This window comes from Musca domestica, unplaced genomic scaffold (assembly GCF_030504385.1).
Source record: "Musca domestica strain aabys unplaced genomic scaffold, Musca_domestica.polishedcontigs.V.1.1 10, whole genome shotgun sequence".
In the NCBI taxonomy this organism is placed as follows: Eukaryota; Metazoa; Arthropoda; class Insecta; order Diptera; family Muscidae; genus Musca; species Musca domestica.
The window spans coordinates 14,285,530-14,310,234 of record NW_026712115.1 but is presented as its reverse complement, the minus strand read 5'-3'; the positions used below and the strand labels follow the sequence as shown (position 1 = coordinate 14,310,234).

Genomic DNA, 24,705 nt, shown 5'->3' with positions numbered 1-24,705 from the left:
TCCCATCCAATTTATCATTGTAAGAAGTTCTTGGCAATGACAGAAGGTGAGCGATTGAAATGGATACAGCAACATAAATTGTGTGTAAATTGTTTCAAATCGGACCATGCAGCAAAAACTTGTTTTTCTGGCAACTGTAAAATATGTAGTAATAAGCACAATACATTGCTACATTTGCCAAAAAAGTCTCAACCGTCGCCGAAGGCCTCAAATCAATCACCACCAATAAAAATCGATATCGCACCAGTCAACGTTACTGCAGTTTCTTCGGCATCAGCAGAAGATCAGAAAAATGTAATTCTAGCAACGGCTAGAGTCATCATCAAAGCGACTAACGGTATGTCAGGCGAATTTAGAGCGGTGTTAGACTCGGGTTCGCAAGTGAACATTGTGACGGAAAGACTCATACAAAAATTGTCACTTAGAACAGCAGATGCCTCTTTATCTATTTCCGGAGTCGGAAGGATTCAGAAGAAGGCTTATCATCGGGTAAACATACAAATGTTATCAAGCAATTCTGAATTTTCCACAAATTTGGAAGCATTTGTTTTGCCCACAATTATACCTCCGCAACCAAATCATGATTTGGATATACAAAACTGGCAAATTCCCAAGAATATTAGATTAGCAGACCCTAATTTTAACGTTCAAGGAAAAATTGACATTTTACTCGGAGCTGAGTTTTACTTCAGTTTAATGCAACCAGGCACAATAAAACTAAATGGTCATCAACCCATACTCCAAAATACTGCGCTTGGCTGGATTGTAGGTGATTTAATTCAACAATCGTCAACGGACGACACATCAGCAGCGCTAACATGCGCAATTTTTAGTGAAACATCACTGGAACAAGCTATCGAAAAATTATGGAAACTTGAGGAAGTGGAATCAACTGAAAAGGTCATGTCTCCATTAGAAACCCTTTGCGAATCTCACTTCAATCAACATGTTAAGACGGATCAGAATGGTCGTTTCATCGTCAGCTTTCCGTTTCAAGAATCTCCAACAGCATTGGGGAAATCACATGCAATGGCTTATAACCGATTTATGAGCCTTGAACGCCGACTTCTACAGAAGGAAGATATCCGAAGTCAGTACATTAAATTTATGCGAGAATATGAACAATTAGGACACATGCAAAAGATTGACGTGTGTACCGTATCAAATTCTAAATATTTTATTCCGCATCATTGTGTTCTTAAGCCCGATAGTACAACAACAAAACTTAGGGTTATATTTGACGCATCAGCGAAAACTTCATCAGGTCAATCGTTAAATGATCTAATGTATACAGGACCAATCGTACAAAGTGAATTGTTTTCTATTTTGCTGAGGTTTCGATTGCCAAAATTCGTCTTCACAACCGATATTGAAAAGATGTACAGGCAGATTTTAATGCATCCCGATGATCAAAGGTATCAGCTAATTATCTGGAGAGAGGATCCATCCCATTCAGTCAGTTATTACAAACTTAATACGGTCACATATGGAACACGTTCAGCACCGTATCTGGCTACAAAATGCTTACAAAAGATTGCAAACGAGAACATGGAGCGTTATCCATTTGGCTCACAAATGCTGAAAGATAATGTTTATATGGATGACGGTCTCGGCGGTGCAGATAGCCTAAGTACAGCTATTGAAATACAAAAGGAGTTAATAACAATCTTGAAACAACACGGCTTCATTCTAAGGAAATGGTCCAATACACCAAGATTGCTGAAGGACATACCACATAGCGATCGAGAAGTGAACCTGGATCTCAACGAATCTCAAACAATAAAGACGTTGGGATTATATTGGATGCCGCAAGCAGATCAATTTTGTGTAAAAACGAACATTGATCATAATGAAATCATATCAAAACGAGTAGTTACGTCTGAACTAGCAAAATTATTTGATCCGCTTGGCCTACTTGCACCGATTGTGGTGAAGGCAAAAATATTTATTCAGCAGCTGTGGCAACATACATTAGATTGGGACGAAGCATTACCCGAAAAACTTTGTGCCACTTGGAAAACATTTGAAGGGAATTGGAAGGTCTCAACAACTTTAAGATACCGCGACATGTATTCTGTGGGGAGATCCCGACGAAAATCCAGTTGCATGTGTTTGCCGATGCATCGGAAAGAGCTTTTGGCACGGCTATTTATATTCGTTTTATTGGAAAAGATGGACGAGTAGTTGTACGTCTGATCTGTGCTAAATCCAGGGTAGCTCCTTTGAAAAAACAAACTCTACCACGATTAGAGCTATGTGCCGCAGTGGTAGCAGCTCAACTGGCTACCAGGGTGAAAAATGACCTAAGGCTTCAGAATAATCCGATGTTTTTATGGACTTATTCTGAAATAGTACTCGCCTGGATAAAATAAAGGTCCAACGTATATAAGACTTTTGTGGCTAATAGGGTATCCACCATACAAAACTTAACATTGCCAGAACAATGGAACCACGTTAAGTCAAAAGAAAATCCTGCCGACATTTTATCCAGAGGACTCTCGCCAGCTGATCTTTCTAAATGCCGATTATGGTTTCATGGTCCAGTTTTTCTTCATGGAAGGGAAGAACTATGGCCGACCAAATTCTCTCCGCAAGAGGATATAACAAATAGCATGGAGTTAAAGACTGCAGCTACGACGTCAATAGTAGCTTCTGAAATGCATCTAATACATATGATCGAGCACAAAAATTCATTCAGGAAGTTACAAAGAATTTTAGCATACGTGCTTAGATTCACCAGCAATGCACGTATGCAAAAGGCACACCGGCCTCAACATATAGCACTGTCTTCCAACGAATTAGACGACTCCCTTCGTCGAATAATACAAGCCGTACAATCATCCGAATTTGCAGCTGATATCAACGCATTGAAGGCTGAAAAGCAGATTAATAAGCATAGCTCGCTATGCAGTTTATCACCGTTTTTGGATGATGAAGGCATTCTTCGCGTTGGAGGAAGATTTGAACATGCTATGCTACAAATGGATGCGAAACACCAAATGATATTGCCTTATAATGATCCTTTGGTGAAATTGCTATTTAAGACAGTTCATGAAGAAAATAAACATTGTGGAGCTCAAGCCTTGTTAAACGCAATAAGACAGCGATTCTGGCCAATAAAAGGCAAGATAACAGCAAGGTCTACCGTTCAAAGATGCATAAAATGTAATAGAGCGCGACCACAACGGTATCAACGAATAATGCGTCCAGAAGATCATGATAATGCTATAATTGACAAAGATGCAACTCAAGAAAGCACAATTTCCCACAAGAAAAAATCGGTAACAGATGAACATGGAAGAGATGTCATTCCGGCAAAAAGAGTGAGAATTGCAAATAGTCGTATAATACTATCAGTATTATTAACATTGTTCCTAATACCTATGGTCCTGTGCAACAATTTGAAAGTTACACAATTTCACAATGATCCAGGATTGTATTTTGAAGGGTTAGGAACAATGAAATTGAATACAGCAGAATGGAAGATGTTAGTATATTATGACTTAAAGCCCTTTGTTTCGGAAATAGAGTCATTGGCATCCGGCTTACAAACGTTGCAGCAAATGTGCCATGTAATGCATCAGCATGAGATGTGCAACATTTTTGTAAACAACATGAAGCAGACGAAAAATGAATTACTACAAGACAAAGAATTATTCATCAACAAACGTGTAAAAAGATCTCCATTCAACATAATTGGGAATATTGCGCATTATCTTTTTGGCGATCTTGATACGGACTATGCGGAAGAAATGTCAAAGACTATCAACCAGGCAAAAGGCGAACAGGACCACATAATCAGTCTATTGAAAAACCAGACTTCAATAATTGATTCAACTATTAATGTTATAAAAAGGGATGAGATTAACACTCATCAAAAAATACGGGAGATTTTGAAAATGATTGACAAACACAATAACGATATAGCTGAAGAATCCGCCCAATTCAACAATTCTCAACTGTTTGGACTTCTATCAACGCATTTGATGTTATCCGCAATAAAGCTACAGAGAACACAGGCCGAAATCATTAATGTACTTACTGATACGCATCATGGAAAAATAAGTCCCCTGTTATTGGCTCCTCATCAATTGAAAGAAGAAATTAGTGTCATTAAGGTTAATCTTCCAATTTCACATGCCTTGCCAACATCAGGTGACAATTTAATTCAACTTTATAAGCTTATGAGTGTCAAAGGGGCAGTTACAAAATATGAAATCATTTTTGAAGTGAAGATACCCTTAGTTAACCAACAGTTTTTTGAGTTGTTCAAAATAGTTGCAGTTCCAACAATACAAAATGACACCTTAATCGCCATTCAACCCGAAACGGAATACATATCTACCGATGCACATAGAGAAGAATATATTCTTGTCAAATCAGAGGATATTTCAAGCTGTCTCAAACCAAACGATGATGAATATATTTGCAGAAATCAGCAGTCAAAGCTCAAGAAAAATGCACTTGTTAACCCTTGCGAGATCAATATCTTCAATAACAAATCAACTAGCAATTGCCGTCTTCACAAAATTACTGGAACAGCAGTTTGGAGTCAATTACATCATCAAAATAAATGGATCTTTGCTACTACAGCCGATATTGAATCTTCAATGGTATGCGGATCTGAAACCAACCTCATCATCATTAAAAATTCCGGAATAATGGAAATTGGTCCTACCTGCGTAATGAAAAACAAATTTGTTACGATACATGGACATTTTGCAGCTTCCAGTAGTTTACATACATCCTATGTAAGATTGAAAGGCATTCAATATATAAGTCGACAAGAGGAAATTGAAAAGGTTTCAACAAATACCAATACCACCTCTTACAAGATTCATCAAGAAGAATTGGATAATATACAAAAACAGTTGCATGAATCAACTCTAAAACACCTACCACAATTAATTCACTCATCAAATCAACATCATCATGCAGTTAGCTACGCATCTTTAGCTTGCTGCATTCTTATTTTACTTGGCCTGCTGAGTTGGAGGATCCACACAAAATTTAAGAAGCCATCTCAATTCATACCTACACCAGCTATAAGATCTCATCAATCAACAATCGATGTTACAATGGAGTCATTCCCACATGCATCCAACCCAGGCGCAATCATTGAACAATGTCAACGCGGCGGAGAATGTTAAAACCTACATAAATATTTTTTTTATTGTTCTATAAACATACTTTAGATTTAATTACCAAAACAAACAATAAATACAAAAATCAAGCACACCTACATATTTATAAGTTTTAAACTGCTTATACAGCATTATTATATCACATATTTGGACTATTTTATTGTTACAGTTAATTTTCTTTATTTTAGTTCATTGGCCATTGGTTCATTCACTTTTTGCAATGTTTTTAAGTTTCTTTAACACATTTATTTATTTTGCTTACATAGCATTTAATGTCTACTAGTAACCGACCTACATTACAATTAATTTATATCAGCATTTATCAATAGCATTTTTTAATTAATTATGTTAAGAAATTTTGTATATAAAGAGAGCCAGAAATAAAGAAAATTCAGTCGTCTTTTGTAGTGACTAAACTAAGAGTTTTAATTACTATCTAGGCGGCCTCCTTCAAGTTCATGTGCTTGGAAGGAAATTAATTTGGATACTAAGTGTCAGTTCAAATTTATGTGTTTGAACTGAATCGCACTAGATCCTACTATCATAACAGATGCTACAGCCTGTTACAAAAAATTGTCTATGCTGTTCAGGTCTTCGCACAGCTCCGATATAACGGCACCTCCTTATATATGATATTTTGATGATTTTAGCTACATTATTCACTGTTTATTTCAAGTTTCGAATTTGAATATGGTAATGGCTTATGACAAACAATGCCTATGTATGTCCACGTCGTATAGACCCCAATATAACGGCTATATTCGGTATTTTTAAAATTTTAAAAGAATTTTTTAAGGATTTTATTTTTTAAAAATTTCCAAATTCGTTGCAAATGGTGGAGGGTATTAAAAGTTCGGCTCGGCCGAACTTACTGCTTTTTAACTTGTTACTTGTTGTATTTTAAAACTTGTAATCATTTATAAGTTTTACAAATAAATTAAATGCATATTTGGCATGCCTTATAGAATCAGGCAAAATCATGGATCAGTTTTACAATTTGCTTAGCATTGAATGCAATTGACCTACCGATGTTTGCCTGAGATTCATTAATTTTTTTCAAAAGTCCCCATTGTATAGATTATAGATTGCCCGATATCTGTAATTAAATATGGTTACAGACCCAAGCAAATATGATTGTGAACGCTCTGAGCACCTTCTTTCATATGTCATTTGGCGTGTACGACTGAACATTTTTTCACAGGATTAATAAATTTTTCGTATTAGTTTAAATGAGTTTAGTGTATTAATATCACACAAGGAGTTCCTTGTGTGTACTTTATACCTCGGCAGAGAATTGTCCATATAGGTCCACGATATCGTATAGCCCCCATGTAACGGTACCCCCGATATTCGGTATTTTGATGATTTTACCCACATTTTTGAGCGGAATTGTCTGAAAATCCACACAAGGAGTTCCTTGTGGGTACTTTATACCTCGGCAGAGAATTGTTCATATAGGTCCAAGATATCGTATAGCCCCCATGTAACGGTACCCCCCGATATTCGGTATTTTGATGATTTTACCCACATTTTTCAACCGAATTGTCTGAAAATCCACACAAGGAGTTCCTTGTGGGTACTTTATACCTCGGCAGAGAATTATTTATATAGGTCCACAATATCGTATAGCCCCCATATAACGGTACCCCCCGATATTCGGTATTTTGATGATTTTACCCACATTTTTCAACGGAATTGTCTGAAAATCCACACAAGGAGTTCCTTGTGGGTACTTTATACCTCGGCAGAGAATTATTTATATAGGTCCACAATATCGTATAGCCCCCGTATAACGGTACCCCCGATATTCGGTATTTTGATGATTTTACCCACATTTTTCAACGGAATTGTCTGAAAATCCACACAAGGAGTTCCTTGTGGGTACTTTATACCTCGGCAGAGAATTATTTATATAGGTCCACAATATCGTATAGCCCCCGTATAACGGTACCCCCCGATATTCGGTATTTTGATGATTTTACCCACATTTTTCAACCGAATTGTCTGAAAATCCACACAAGGAGTTCCTTGTGGGTACTTTATACCTCGGCAGAGAATTATTTATATAGGTCCACAATATCGTATAGCCCCCATATAACGGTACCCCCCGATATTCGGTATTTTGATGATTTTACCCACATTTTTCAACGGAATTGTCTGAAAATCCACACAAGGAGTTCCTTGTGGGTACTTTATACCTCGGCAGAGAATTATTTATATAGGTCCAAAATATCGTATAGCCCCCATATAACGGTACCCCCCGATATTCGGTATTTTGAAGATTTTACCCACATTTTTCATCGGAATTGTCTGAAAATCCACACAAGGAGTTCCTTGTGGGTACTTTATACCTCGGCAGAGAATTATCTATATAGATCCACGATATTGTATAGCCCTCATATAGCGGTACCCCCGATATTCGGTATTTTGATGTTTTTAGCCATATTTTTCAACGGAATGGTCACAAGGGGTTCTTTGTACACAAAGGGTTCTTTGTGAGCACTTTACCCACCGACAGAGAATTCTCTATATAGGTTAACGATAACGTATAGCTCCCATATAACGGTACCCCGCGATATTCGGTATTTTGATGATTTTAGCCACATTTTCCAATCGTATTGTCTGAAAATCCATACACGGAGTTCCTTGTGAGTACTTTACACGCAGACATAGATTTGTCTTTATAGGTCCACAATATCGTATATCCCCCCATATATCGGTACCTTCCTACATTAGATATTTTAAAGATTTTTAAAGAATTTTTATCGGATTTTATGTTTTTGAAAATTTTCTAATTCGTTCGAAATGGTGGAGGGTATTCAAAGTTCGGCCCGGCCGAACTTACTGCTTTTTTATACCCTCCACCATACTATGGAGGGTATATTAACTTTGTCATTCCGTTTGTAACTCCTCGAAATACTCATATCAGACCCAACAAAGTATATATATTCTTGATCAGCGTAAATTTCTAAGTTTAGATTTAGCGATGTCCGTCCGTCTGTCTGTCTGTCTGTCCGTCTGTCTGTCTGTCCGTCTGTCTGTTTGTCCGTCTGTCCGTCTGTCTGTTGTAATCATGCTATCTTTCGAATGAATTGAGATAGATGGCTAAAATTTTGCACACATGTTTATTTTTCCAGTAGGCAGGTTAAGTTCGTAAATGGGCCATGTAGGTCCACGTTTTCATATAGCCCCCATATAACGGTACCTCCCTATATTCGGTATTTTGATGATTTTAGCGACATTATTCACGGAAATTGTTTCAAATTTGGCATTTGAAGTTCAAAATGGATACTACACCATAAGACGGAAAATTGTCTGTGCAGGTCCACGTCTTCGTATAGCCCCCATATAACGGTACCTCCCGATATTCGGTATTTTGATGATTTTAGCGACATTATTCACGGGAATTGTTTCAAATTTGGTATTTGAAGTTCAAAATGGATACTACACCCTAAGACAGAAAATTTTCTGTGCAGGTCCACGTCTTCATATAGCCCCCATATAACGGGACCTCCCTATATTCGGTATTTTGATGATTTTAGCAACATTATTCACCGGAATTGTTTCATAATTGGTATTTGAAGTTCGTTATGGGAACTACAGTCTGTGACAGAAATTTGTCTGTGCGGGTCCAGGTCTTTGTATAGGCCCCATATATCAGCACCTCCCTATATTCGGTATTTTGACGATTTTAGGTACAATACCCACCGAAATTGTTTGAGATGTGGTATTTGAAGTTCGTAATGGATGCTACAGCCTGTTACAAAAAATTGTCTATGCTGTTCAGGTCTTCGCACAGCTCCGATATAACGGCACCTCCTTATATACGATATTTTGATGATTTTAGCTACATTATTCACTGTTTATTTCAAGTTTCGAATTTGAATATGGTAATGGCTTATGACAAACAATGCCTATGTATGTCCACGTCGTATAGACCCCAATATAACGGCTATATTCGGTATTTTTAAAATTTTAAAAGAATTTTTTAAGGATTTTATTTTTTAAAAATTTCCAAATTCGTTGCAAATGGTGGAGGGTATTAAAAGTTCGGCCCGGCCGAACTTACTGCTTTTTAACTTGCTACTTGTTGTATTTTACAACTTGTAATCATTTATAAGTTTTACAAATAAATTAAATGCATATTTGGCATGCCTTATAGAATCAGGCAAAATCATGGATCAGTTTTACAATTTGCTTAGCATTGAATGCAATTGACCTACCGATGTTTGCCTGAGATTCATTAATTTTTTTCAAAAGTCCCCATTGTATAGATTATAGATTGCCCGATATCTGTAATTAAATATGGTTACAGACCCAAGCAAATATGATTGTGAACGCTCTGAGCACCTTCTTTCATATGTCATTTGGCGTGTACGACTGAGCATTTTTTCACAGGATTAATAAATTTTTCGTATTAGTTTAAATGAGTTTAGTGTATTAATATCGTTCCGATGTTTTACTCAGCGCGCCACGTTCGCCGTCTGTTGCGTTTTACTCTACATAAAACCTTAAAATGGTGACAAATTACGTAAGTCGCTTATTAATAAATGACGCATTCGCATTACTAACATCTCGCATAAAGGATTGCATTGGAGTTGAAAGATATCACACGAAATACGACATAATACGCTGAACTCACAAAGTATGTTTTTGTTGATTTTCACACAAACACACATTCGCCGTTTTTGTGCATAGTTTCTAACAAAGCTCATTTAATTTAATCATAATTAACTTAAATCAATTTTCGCAAATTTCCACTTTGGTCTTCTATTACTGGGCTCAAAACTGTTATACCTAATATTACATCAATTAACTTAAGATAACGAGTTATACAATAATTCAGGTTTTAAACTGCTTACGGCTGTTCCTTATAAAACTCAATTTTTGTATGTGCGTTATTATGTTTGAAAGTTTCTCATAGACTCAAAGACGGGTAGAACATTTTACAATTTAAGCTTTATCTGCCAAACTAATGAACATATCGATTCAATAATTTGTTTACCATAACGTTCGCAATCTATCATTTACTTATGCTGGGCGTGGATGAACCGACCACTCCCACATCTTTAAACCATTTATCGTGAAGAAAACATTGGTGACATGGTTCTAAAACTTTATAGGAATAATTCCTACAAACGATAACGCCTAGTTTATAAAATCAAGTACAATTTTGGTATAAAATGAGTTTGATGAGTAGAATAACCAACCTCGCTAGCATTCAAAATCTTTTTTTAAAAATTGAACACAACAATGTCCTACGTGGTTCAGTATGTGGAAGAGCCGCCACTCATGTTATTTAGCTCAAAAATTAATAAGGCAGTTAGTGATACATAAATGTATGAACAGAGACCTGATTGTTATTTACGTTTACACTGTGTTTTCATTCGATGTAACCCTAATATATCTGTACCCGCCCTTTTCGTTACTTTGAATGTCTTTTAATTGCATTACGGATTATCAATCATTATCATAGCGCTGTAACGTAAATTCAAATAAATAAATCTGGCAATTAAGCCAAGTACGCAAGGATCACGCTCCTTTACGAACAACATACAACAGCAAAATAATTTGTCATTTTTATACCCTCCACCATACATAGTATGTAGGGTATATTAAGTTTGTCATTTCGTTTGTTCCACATCGAAATATCATAGACTAAAAGACCAAACAAAGTATATACATGGTGAGATGAGATGCAACCAACTTCAGATTGCTGTCATTTCTAACCCATTCGTCCGATTGCTGTTAAAATTATTCCAATGACAGCTCATTATATTGTTTACAAGCGTACAAAAGCATTTTGATGAGATTTTTCCAGAAAAAAAAATTATTCGTGATGGAATTCAAGCGTGATAGTGTGATTTATTTATATTTGGCTGGAAAACCACAACTGACAATTGAGCACTCCAGCATTTAAATGTGAATAAATCGTTTGTGTCTCGTACAAAGTGGACAAAAAAACAGAAACACCAGCAGAATAGTTCGAAAAGTAAAGAAGCGACTTGCCCATTCGGCAAATATTGAAAAATGAGCTCGGGGTAAGAACTTACACCGCATCAGAGAGAAAATAAACTCAAAAGAGCAAAAGAGTTGCTTCGCTTGGCCGAAAGTGGTGAACTGTCGAATTTTCTTTTCTCCGATGAGAAAACATTCGTTGTCCAGTTTGTAAACAAAATGATCGTGTTTACTTGCCAAAGAGGTCAGCTAAAAATGTGCACCTTCGGTTGGAGGGTGTATTAAAGCATTGGACACGCAAACATTTTGGCCGCAGACCTTGGTCCATCTGTTCTAGTCACGCTAGAGTTTTGGCCTCAGTTACAAGAAGAAAAGCTTAACATTCGGTGTTTGATGTTTTTAATGGGTTCTACCTACCGTAGCAGAACATTGTCCATATAAGTCATTTATATCCACTATAGATACAGCCTAAAGACCTGGGCCTGATAAGGAAAAGATTTGATTGATTCAAAAATATCATAAGCGAACATTTTACCACAATATTCAATTCAATGATTAATATATCAACGTACCCGTAAATTTATAAAATAACAAAAATGGTACCGTAAATTCAAAAATGCTTGTCATGCTTCAGATTTTGCCAAATAGCTTAATTGACAATAGGATAAGACGTTTGAAAAGGTAATGCACAAGCAGCTTGCAACGTTTCTAAAGGACACAGCACAAATGTATCCTATGTCGTTTAGATGCGGTAGTTAATGTTGTTAACTCGATTTGTATTCTATGATTTTTCTAAGTCATTCGATCTTATAGATAATAAAATCCTGCTTGGAAAACTACCCTAGTGGTGTGTGAGAAGAAGAGAGTTAAGGCCAAGCCTCTGAAAAACTAACTCCATTTTCTCAAAGAGTGAAATTCGAGCGAGTGCGCTCCTGGGAGCAGAAAAAATGGAGCAAATTAATTTTTTCGATGTTACTAGAATAGTAGTGAGCAAGTTTGGCTCGTTTTGTAGTGAGAGCAAAATTTGTTCAAAATCGAGCAGATTCTACTCTTACCGAGCAATCTTTCAGTTTGTATGTATGTGTCTTTTTGCAAATCAAATACAAGCATCGTTTCCTATCAGTACCAACAAAAAAGACACACTTAGTACTACTGTTTTTGTTTTATTTATTAGTGGTAATAATAACACATTTATTCCCATTGAATTGTATTAAATTTTTGAAAATAATATCTAAAATTACAGTGAACCCATACTGTGCAAGTGATATCCTAACAAATTATGACAACAAGATTCGAAATCTTCTGGGAATGCGTTTTGCACACAAAAACAAAAACCACCGGTCCCTTGCAATACATTCCGCTGCTTTTTTTCTTTGATCGAACTGAACCTCCTGCCTCCCTGCCTTCAAAGTTCACAGTTCATCATAACCGGTGTGCTGTTGCACACATGAACACAAAAATCACCAACAAAAAAAGTTATACTCTTTTTCACACAAAAGAGTGAAGAGTAGACTCCGTAAAACACTCCCACTATTTGAGCAATCATGCTCGCGAGCAAGTTTCGCTGCCGAGTGAAAATGAGCAAATCTGAGATCTGGTTAAATTGTTTTCTACATAACTAATAGAAAACAATTTGTAGAAATGGAAGGAATACAAAGAATCGTTGGAACTCTTAAGCCCGGATGATTTGTTTGTGGCCTATTTTTATAATATTTTTGGTAAGTAAAGTTTATAGAGTTTGTGGTAATCGATATCCTCCCAACTAAATGAGTCCAGGATGAAACACCATTAAAGGGTTAGTTGTCCAACTATTGTGGCTTTCTGAACTGCTAATGTTAGGATGCTTTGTAATGCTAGGCCCTCTAAATTGTTCTTGTGCATGGACTTTGATTTTTAATCCAAGTCAGTTTTATTTAATATAATTTGATTACAAAGTGAATAAATTTACCTCAGCGCCATGAAGGCTTCATCGGGTAATATATTAAATTTATCAATGCCTTGTATTTATTCATAAAAACGCGAATTTGATTGTTTGTTGTAATTTACGCACAATATTGCTCAATAAAATTGATTTTAATATTCTTCTAAAATTGTAGCTTAATTTTCTATATGATTTGGGATACGGTTTAGTTCTATTCAGACTTTATGTTCAATTCGCCTCTGGTGTGCACCTTGCTACCCTAGAATTTAAACTGTTCCGCGTATTAATTGAAGTTATTGGTCAAGGTTCAGAACTATGTATAACATATATGTAGACATGCAACTGTAAAATGCAGTTAAATCATAGCATAGCATCATATTCCACTTGATTTAGAACAACCTCACGATTGTATGGGTAGAAAGAGCGATATCATTCCCATACAATACTAAATCTCCATAGAGCTTCAGATTGGATAAATCGTTAAGGTATAACCCATAACACTTCCCTGTGGAACACCGAGTTCCAACGATTCTTTGTATTCCTTACATTTCTACAAATTGTTTTCTATTAGTTATGTAGAAAACAATTTAACCAGATCTCAGATTTGCTCATTTTCACTCGGCAGCGAAACTTGCTCGCGAGCATGATTGCTCAAATAGTGGGAGTGTTTTACGGAGTCTACTCTTCACTCTTTTGTATGAAAAAGAGTATAACTTTTTTTGTTGGTGATTTTTGTGTTCATGTGTGCAACAGCACACCGGTTATGATGAACTGTGAACTTTGAAGGCAGGGAGGCAGGAGGTTCAGTTCGATCAAAGAAAAAAAGCAGCGGAATGTATTGCAAGGGACCGGTGGTTTTTGTTTTTGTGTGCAAAACGCATTCCCAGAAGATATCGAATCTTGTTGTCATAATTTGTTAGGATATCACTTGCACAGTATGGGTTCACTGTAATTTTAGATATTATTTTCAAAAATTTAATACAATTCAATGGGAATAAATGTGTTATTATTACCACTAATAAATACAACAAAAACAGTAGTACTAAGTGTGTCTTTTTTGTTGGTACTGATAGGAAACGATGCTTGTATTTGATTTGCAAAAAGACACATACATACAAACTGAAAGATTGCTCGGTAAGAGTAGAATCTGCTCGATTTTGAACAAATTTTGCTCTCACTACAAAACGAGCCAAACTTGCTCACTACTATTCTAGTAACATCGAAAAAATTAATTTGCTCCATTTTTTCTGCTCCCAGGAGCGCACTCGCTCGAATTTCACTCTTTGAGAAAATGGAGTTAGTTTTTCAGAGGTTTGGCCATAACTCTCTTCTTCTCACACACCACTAGGGTAGTTTTCCAAGCAGGATTTTATTATCTATAAGATCGAATGACTTAGAAAAATCATAGAATACAAATCGAGTTAACAACATTAACTACCGCATCTAAACGACATAGGATACATTTGTGCTGTGTCCTTTAGAAACATTGCAAGCTGCTTGTGCATTACCTTTTCAAACGTCTTATCCAGTATTGACAATTAAGCTATTTGGCAAAATCTGAAGCATGACAAGCATTTTTGAATTTACGGTACCATTTTTGTCATTTTATAAATTTACGGGTACGTTGATATATTAATCATTGAATTGAATATTGTGGTAAAATGTTCGCTTATGATATTTTTGAATCAATCAAATCTTTTCCTTATCAGGCCCAGGTCTCTAGGCTGTATCTATAGTGGATATAAATGACTTATATGGACAATGTTCTGCTACGGTAGGTAGAACCCATTAAAAACATCAAACACCGAATGTTAAGCTTTTCTTCTTGTAACTGAGGCCAAAACTCTAGCGTGACTAGAACAGATGGACCAAGGTCTGCGGCCAAAATGTTTGCGTGTCCAATGCTTTAATACACCCTCCAACCGAAAGTGCACATTTCAATCACACTATCACGCTTGAATTCCATCACGAATAATTTGTTTTCTGGAAAAATCTCATCAAAATGCTTTTGTACGCTTGTTAACAATATAATGAGCTGGCATTGGAATAATTTTAACAGCAATCGGACGAATGGGTTAGAAATGACAGCAGTCTGAAGTTGGTTGCATCTCATCTCACCATGTATATACTTTGTTTGGTCTTTTAGTCTATGATATTTCGATGTGGAACAAACGAAATGACAAACTTAATATACCCTACATACTATGTATGGTGGAGGGTATAAAAATGACAAACTATTTTGTTGCTGTATGTTGTTCGTAAAGGAGCGTGATCCTTGCGTACTTGGCTTAATTGCCAGATTTATTTATTTGAATTTACGTTACAGCGCTATGATAATGATTGATAATCCGTAATGCAATTAAAAGACATTCAAAGTAACGAAAAGGGCGGGTACAGATATATTAGGGTTATATCGAATGAAAACACAGTGTAAACGTAAATAACAATCAGGTCTCTGTTCATACATTTATGTATCACTAACTGCCTTATTAATTTTTGAGCTAAATAACATGAGTGGCGGCTCTTCCACATACTGAACCACGTAGGACATTGTTGTGTTCAATTTTTAAAAAAAGATTTTGAATGCTAGCGAGGTTGGTTATTCTACTCATCAAACTCATTTTATACCAAAATTGTACTTGATTTTAAAAACTAGGCGTTATCGTTTGTAGGAATTATTCCTATAAAGTTTTAGAACCATGTCACCAATGTTTTCTTCACGATAAATGGTTTAAAGATGTGGGAGTGGTCGGTCCATCCACGCCCAGCATAAATAAATGATAGATTGCGAACGTTATCGTAAACAAATTATTGAATCGATATGTTCATTAGTTTGGCTGATAAAGCTTAAATTGTAAAATGTTCTACCCGTCTTTGAGTCTATGAGAAACTTTCAAACATAATAACGCACATACAAAAATTGAGTTTTATAAGGAACAGCCGTAAGCAGTTTAAAACCTGAATTATTATATAACTCGTTATCTTAAGTTAATTGATGTAATATTAGGTATAACAGTTTTGAGCCCAGTAATAGAAGACCAAAGTGGAAATTTGCGAAAATGGTATAATTTACTTTGAAGTCCGTATGATTTAAGTTAATTATGATTAAATTAAATGAGCTTTGTTAGAAACTATGCACAAAAACGGCGAATGTGTGTTTGTGTGAAAATCAACAAAAACATACTTTGTGAGTTCAGCGTATTATGTCGTATTTCGTGTGATATCTTTCAACTCCAATGCAATCCTTTATGCGAGATGTTAGTAATGCGAATGCGTCACTTATTAATAAGCGACTTACGTAATTTGTCACCATTTTAAGGTTTTATGTAGAGTAAAACGCAACAGACGACGAACTTGGCGCGCTGAGTAAAACATCGGAAATACATATGTATGGAACGATATTAATACACTAAACTCATTTAAACTAATACGAAAAATTTATTAATCCTGTGAAAAAATGCTCAGTCGTACACGCCAAATGACATATGAAAGAAGGTGCTCAGAGCGTTCACAATCATATTTACTTGGGTCTGTAACCATATTAAATTACAGATATCGGGCAATCTATAATCTATACAATGGGGACTTTTGAAAAAAATTAATGAATCTCAGGCAAACATCGGTAGGTCAATTGCATTCAATGCTAAGCAAATTGTAAAACTGATCCATGATTTTGCCTGATTCTATAAGGCATGCCAAATATGCATTTAATTTATTTGTAAAACTTATAAATGATTACAAGTTTTAAAATACATAAAATCAATTTGTTTAGAATTGAATGCAATTGACCTATTAATGTTTGTCTATAATATCATTTATTCAATTTATAAGATTTTAATTTTAAAACATTTATTTTTTTTAATATCACACAATAGTCGATTTTCCTGGCCAAAACTCCATATTTTTTTAGTCACCGATTTTTAAAATACGGAAAAATTAGCTCAAAATATATAATATAAATACATAAAATACCATATTTTGAAAAATACAAACTTGCAAATCTCTGGAAATCTTTTATTTAATTATGTTAGCGTTTTCACAGGACCATATATTTTATTTTTCCTCATATACTAAAAATTTGAGAAATTTTAAATTTAGTAGACTTTTATGGAACAAAGTCCTAACTGTAGGTATATATATATATATATATATATATATATATATATATATATATATATATATATATATATATATATATATATATATATATATATATATATATATATATATATATATATATATATATATATATATATATATATAACAGTTTTGAGCCCAGTAATAGAAGACTCACAAAGCATGTTTTTGTTGATATATATATATATATATATATATATATATATATATATATATATATATATATATACATATACATATACATATAAATATATATATATATATATATATATATATATATATATATATATATATATACATATATATATATATATATATATATATATATATATATATATATATATATATATATATATATATATATATATATATATATATATATATATATATATATATATAGATATATATATATATATATATATATATATATATATATATATATATTGCGAAAAGCGCTCAAATTATCTGCAAAAAGAAGTTAAAAAGTATTAAACGGTTTGAAAGTAATCAGATACTCATTTCGCGTTTAATGAGCTTCATGGTTATTCAAGTAGGAGGCCGATATTATGATGTACCAAGTATGGACGAACTCGGATACTTTTTATGCACGTGTTTTTTTATTTTGTAATTTTTTTATGAAAGTGATTGAAACATCTAGAACAAAAATGCAATTTTTCAAAATTATTGTTTTTTATTTTTATTAAAGTGAATGTATTGGAGTTTGAGGCTTTCTTATATTTAGGAGCATAAAAACCCAAAAACACTCATTAATTGATGCAAAATATTTAATAACAAACTTAATAGTTGAACTGTGTCCTTGAATTCTTTTGTAGGACTAACCTGCATTTGATCGTTTTTGATGCAACGGAAAACTTATTGTGTTTATCTGTAAAACAAAAATAACGAAAAAATCTGCATTCGTTCAAAAGTTACATAATTTTGACCAGTAAAATCCTAATCGACTCCGATCGTTGTTTCGAGTTGCCTTAAAAAAGATCATATTTGTATTTTTTAAGTTTTTTTTATTAATAAATAATAATAATAAAGAAAGAAAAAGAAATATAGCGCTGAATTAAAAAAAATAACAAGCAGTGTTGCTTGTTCGAGCCCGACCTGCGGCGTCTTGTACTATGTTATAAAATATAATTATTTTGTGCTTTTATAAAGAATTCCTTTTTTACCGAATATCGGGAGGTACCGTTTTATTTCTGTTATAGGCAAACGTATACATACAATGTTCCGCCACAGGATCTGGAATCCAGTTCCAACTACAAACACTAACCCATCACAGTTTGTAATGGGTTTTACCTTCTGTGGCATATAGATTTTAAAACATATCATTCTTCATTTCGTAAAACTTGGGAGAACCTACTTTGAGAAAAAAGATTATATGAATTGGGGATTGGTTGATTGCTTGATGAATTAGGTGAATCGTCCGTTGGTTTAAACGAACAAAAAGTCGACATCAGGGCATTATTTTTATCTAATGGAGATGAAGATCGTTGCGGGGTTCCTTATTCCAAAATTCTTTCTTCATTGACTATATATATGTAACGGACTGCACGGCAAAATTGGTTAATATTTCAAAATTTGCCTGTCTTTACAGCTTTTTTAGTTACGCAATCTCTTCACTTTAATTCCTTAAATTAGCCTTGAACTTACCAAGTTCATTGCTTGTATTGCCTTGTCTTCAACGTTCATTACTAGCAGCACGGAACAGAAGACAAAACGTGAATTTTGAAAGGAGTTTGTTAATATTTTCCGATTTATTTGCCATATCTTCAATGTATTTTTTTACTCGGTATTAACGTCTTAAAACACTGACGTCCGCAATATCATATATATTATATGGATTGTATTGGACGGTAGTGTGCGTACAAAATGATTTTATTATTCTCATAGAATTCACAGAGTTCCATAATCACATGAGATTTATGGCCATCGACAAAAAGCAAAACTGACCTAAGGACTTGGTGTTATTCTAGCCATATATAGCCACAATTAGCAATATTTTTAAGGAAATCGAATCGATTTCAGTATACCTGTAGTTCTCATATATATGTTTCATCCGATTTTTTATTTAGGCCTATTCAAAGTCATAAAACACACTCTAAAGTAATGCTATTTTGCACGATATGTCGCATTCTGCATAATAATACCTCCGTTAAATTTAGTGTAAATCAATTAGGATTAAGATATAGCATCCATATGTTAATATCATCCGATTTCAATCCGTATGGCACACACAATAACGAACATTGTTATGGTGTATTTCTAACAAATTCGCAATATAAGCATTTATTTGTTACTAGTAGATAAGGACGTATCAAATGAATCTACTAACTTGATGACTTTGTCTTGAACCAACAATTCTTTATATTTAAAAAATGCTTTTTGTAATGTTATTACCTAGCCTTTTCATGTTTGTGGTTTATAGTTGATATCCAAGCAAATGTTAAACATATTACATGCAGATATTTTTTAAATTTGGGCTAAAAATGGATTTATTTTAAGAACGTGTAAATTGGTGCAAAGCGTCAAAGATATGTATACTCCATACAAAAAGAAAACGAAAAAGAAACATCGACAGTACTATTAGTATTTGGGAAACAATATAACAATAATAATACTTCCTCCGACCCAAATCGATCAGTTGGAGGGAGAGTCATCAGTATCTTCTTATAATCAAACCGATATCTTCATTATTTTGGCAAATATAAGGACTTTCAATTATCATTGAACGACATTTGATTTCTAGATACATAGATTCTATGATTTGAACTGTAGATTTAAAGGAACGTTTAAAATATAATAATGCATTTTTACGTTTCGACACAAATTTCTAATTTTTTAACCGAACAGAAACACTTTTTTAAATGGAAATCGATTCAATTTTTTTACATAATGGTTTTGTTTACGGTTCGGCCCATTTACAGAAATAGCGGTTCGGTTCGGCATTTAGAAGTATGTCACTTAAAGTGTTTCTGTATTGAATCTATAGTTGCATGGGATGGCCTTCTGTAATCTGGATATTAATATCCCTTTTTCATTTCTTCAGATCGATCAGATCTGGGGGGTTACTATGTAACTCGATTCGAAAGTAAAATATTTCGGATGCGAATTTTTCCTACCAATTAACTCGAATTCGTAAAACCATTTCCTACTTTCGGATTTCCATATCAGAGTATAGTATAATCATACTCTTCGGATTTGATGCACTATGTACTTCGAATTTAGAAGTCAAAGTCGTTCGAAAATTGACATTTATACTCGTTTGATATTTAGCTACCGGATACGAATAAACAACTGGAAAAAATTTGTTGAAATTCAAACAAACTTTCGAGGGTATTTAACCATTAAATATAGAGTATTTTATAACATAAAATGTAGCTTATATCATCGAAATGCCAAATATCGGTCGGTATCGTTATATAGAAAACGTGGACCAATATGGACAATGTTCGAATACTGAACGTACCGAAAATGAGGAATATAAGTCGGTACCGTTATATGGGCGCTATATATAAACGGGGACCTATACAGACATTGTTCTGCTACAATAGGTAGAACCCCTTGCAAACTCTTAATACCATATTTTGAACAATTCCGTTGAAAAGTATCATATATAGGGAGCAAGCGTTATATGAGGGCTAAACAAAAACGTGGACCGATACCGACCTAATACAAATTATTTTTACGATTTAGGCCACATTTTCTATCGTTATAGAATACTTATTAACTAATGGTTAAATACCCTCGAAAGTTTTTTATTAATTTTTCAGGGTTTTATGCAGTTCTTTTAATTTTAACAACTTTTTTCCGGTTTTTTATTCGTATCCGTTAGCTAAACATCAAACGAGTAGAAATGTCAACTTTCGAACGACTTTGATTTCTAAATTCGAAGTACATAGTGATTCAAATCCGAAAGTAGAATATGATTATAGTATACTCGGATATGGCAATCCGAAAGTAGGAAATGGGTTGGCGAATTCGAGTTAGTTACCCCCCTGTCTAAAAGAGGCTGGATTAGAAAAGATTTCTCCACAATTGAAAATATTGTCAATTTAGTTGGCATTGTTTTTCAAACCAGGGTTGCAAACCGGGTTTGAACAAAACTTTATTTTTAATTTATTTAGTTTTATTATTTATTTATTATTTAAAAAAATCACATTGATTAATAATTTGATTTCTGTTTACACTATCTATTTATATTACAGACTAACAACAAAACTAAAGCCGACAAAATTATTAAAAACATAATAAATCTATATCTATAAAAGAGGAAAATGTTTGTATGTTTGTTTGTTTGTAATTTATGGACTCGAAAACCGCTGAATAGATTTTCCTGAAAATTTTCATATATACTGCAACATAGCCTGAAAGTAACATAGGCTATATACATTTTTGAATTTCCACTTGGAACATCAGAATCGGAGGTACCTCCCAAAAATTTAGATTTTATATGCACATATCTATTGATTGGTTGAAGATACAGTCTCCAAATTTGGAATACGTAACGGAATTTGGAACAAAAATAAGTTTGCCAAATTATATTGTAATCGGTTCAGATCTGGATATAGCTCCCATATATATTTTCGACCGATTTCGTTCATTTGATGCCTCAAACACAATATGAATGTTCGATTCCAATGAAATTTGGAATGTGTGACGGGATTTAATGCAAAAATAAATTTGTCAAATTATATTGAAATTGGTTCAGATTTGGATATAGCTCCCATATATATTTTCGGCGATTTCAAGCATTTGATGCACCAAACACGCTATGTATCCCCAATTTCAATGAAATTTGAAACGTGTGATAGATTTTATCTAAAAAATTGATTTCCCAAATTATATTGAAATCGGTTCAGATTTGGATATAGCTACCATATACATTTTCGGCCGATTTCATGTATTTGGTGGACCAAACACGATATGTATTTCCAATTGTAATGAAATTTAAAATAAGTAACGGAATTGGGAGCCAAAATGAATTTGTCAAATTAAATTGAAATCGGTTCAGATTTGGATATAGCTCCCATATATATTTTCGACCTTTTTCATGTATTTGATGCACCAAACACGCCATGTATCTCTAATTTCAATGATATTTATATATTTTCGACCGATTTCGTTCATTTGATGCCTCAAACACAATATGAAAGTGCGATTCCAATGAAATTTGGAATGTGTGACGGGATTTAATCCGAAAATAAATTTGTCAAATTATATTGAAATCGGTTCAGATGTGGATATAGCTCCCATATATATTTTCGACCGATTTCATGTATTTGATGCACCAAACACGCTATGTATCTCTAAATTCAATTAAATTTGTAATGTCTAACGGAAATTAAAACAAATATACATCTGTCAAATTATATTAAAATCGGTTCAGATTTGGATATAGCTCTCATATATATTTTCGACCGATTTCGTTCATTTGATGCCTCAAACACAATATGAAAGTGCGATTCCAATGAAATTTGGAATGTGTGACGGGATTTAATCCGAAAATAAATTTGTCAAATTATATTGAAATCGGTTCAGATTTGGATATAGCTCCCATATATATTTTCCGCCGATTTCACATATTTGATGCACAAAACACGATACGTATTTCCGATTCCAATGAAATTCAGCATGAGTGGCTAAATTTGGTACAAAAATAAATTTGACAAATTATATTCAAATAAGCTCAGATTTGATTATAGCTCCCATATATATATTCAGCCGATTTCACATATTTGATGCACCCAAAGACAGAGAGACAAAATCTGGCACCAGAAAAAATTTCCAAATTATATTGAAATCAGTTGAGGTTTGGATATAGCTGACCGATACCAATGAAATTCAGAATGTGTGGCGGAATTTGGTTACAATAATAAATGTGACAAATTAATTGGAAATTAGTTAAGATTTGGATATAGCTCCCATATATATATTATCGGCCGATTTCACGTATTTGACGCACCAATTTCAATGAAATATGAAAGGTGTGGCGGAGTTTGGTGTAGAGTATTTTTTTTTAAATTATATTTAAATCGGATCAGATTGGGATATGATTTTAATAAGAACCATTGGCCCACAACGCCTTAGGCTAACACTAAAAAACAACACAACAATTGATTTGAAATACGCTTATTACGGCGAAGTATGTTGCTATCTCGAATTCACTAATTGCAATAGAAATGCCACTCAACTTCAAAATATTGCAGTTTACTGCACGCTTGGTATTTGCTATTAAATAAATAAATCCGAAGGACAAACCCTTCGTGTATTTATGTCATGTTACTGCTTTTCTAATGCTTTTGGTTATTTACGCATTAAATTAGTGCAATATTTTTTTTTTTTAATTTTTAAATTTGTTTTTTTTTTAACCAACATATATTCGTAAATAAAATTTTGCATGCATATAAAATCAAAAGGGGTAGCGAAGCGCACCGGGTTCAGCTAGTATTGTTATAAAAATCGGAGTTCTGCATCGAAACAATCAATTTAGTGACGATGAGCTAAGTCAAATACAAACATTCAAAAAGAAATTCCAGGTATTTTCAAGATTCTACTTTATTTATTTACATATAATTTATCTTCCCTTTTATTTTTTTCAGAATACTCAATTGTCCATAATTTCGTTCTATGAGGTGGATTAAAGCTTTGACCTGCCATATTTGCAAAAGTCCATAACTGAATCACGGGAATCACTAAAGCTAGTAGTGAATAGACACTTAACTGAGAAGTCATTGCTTCGAATTGATGAAGTATCCGACTTTTTCGTTGATGCACATTTAGATACTAGATACTGCATTTAAACCAGACTCACCATATATCGTCCATAATATTATAACACCATGTATATTATATGTATTTTTTGTTTATTGAAATACAACTAAAAATTTCCTTATATAGAAAATATAATATTGTAAAATAAGCGGCAATTATTGATTAATTTATCATTCATTACGGAGTTGCATTGGTGGTTTACATCGCTGAGGAGTGAGAAAAATATTCAAAAATATATTAGAACCAGCTATGTCAATAGACGGAAACAATAAAGTTGAGAAATAATTGCTCCGCTCATATAAAGCTTCATTACTACAAAAATTAAAAGTATTGATATTGATAAATCTAGTTTAAATATAGGATAATTATATACCATGTACATCAAAGTAAACAACGTACGTATTTTTACTATTTATATTTTTTCACTTGATGAACTACAAGAGCTAAACGTGAAAAATTAATTTGGAAGCAATGAAACTACTGTGTATTGTCCTTGTCTACACAATTATAAGTATTTTTGTTCAAATTAAATGTACTATTAAAAGATAAAAGACAAAAGATTTGCTGTGTTTTTTTTATTTAAAAATATATATCGACACATTACTAATTTGAAGACTATAATAATGTCAATTGACAGCAATGCCTTAAATTATAAAAGTTTATGAAAAAGTACAGAAAAAAAAAATAAAGTCGTATAATTACATATAAACTCAAAAATCCTTAGTAAACAACTTATAATAATATTATTTTTGATTTTTTTTA

The 24,705-nt window shown here is 33.6% G+C and overlaps 1 long non-coding RNA gene across 3 annotated transcripts in view; it reads left to right on the top strand.

Moving 5' to 3' along the window:
• The window catches only part of LOC131804329 (uncharacterized), a 46,765-nt gene extending 22,264 nt beyond the window's left edge, over positions 1–24,501 (top strand). For 2 of the 3 annotated variants that reach the window (XR_009343079.1, XR_009343078.1), the window contains 2 exons: positions 23,589–23,708; positions 23,772–24,501. This is a non-coding gene — a long non-coding RNA (uncharacterized LOC131804329). The remainder of the gene's footprint in view (positions 1–23,588; positions 23,709–23,771) is intronic. The other variant, XR_009343080.1, reaches the window with a different exon arrangement.
• Positions 24,502–24,705: the final 204 nt, after the last annotated feature.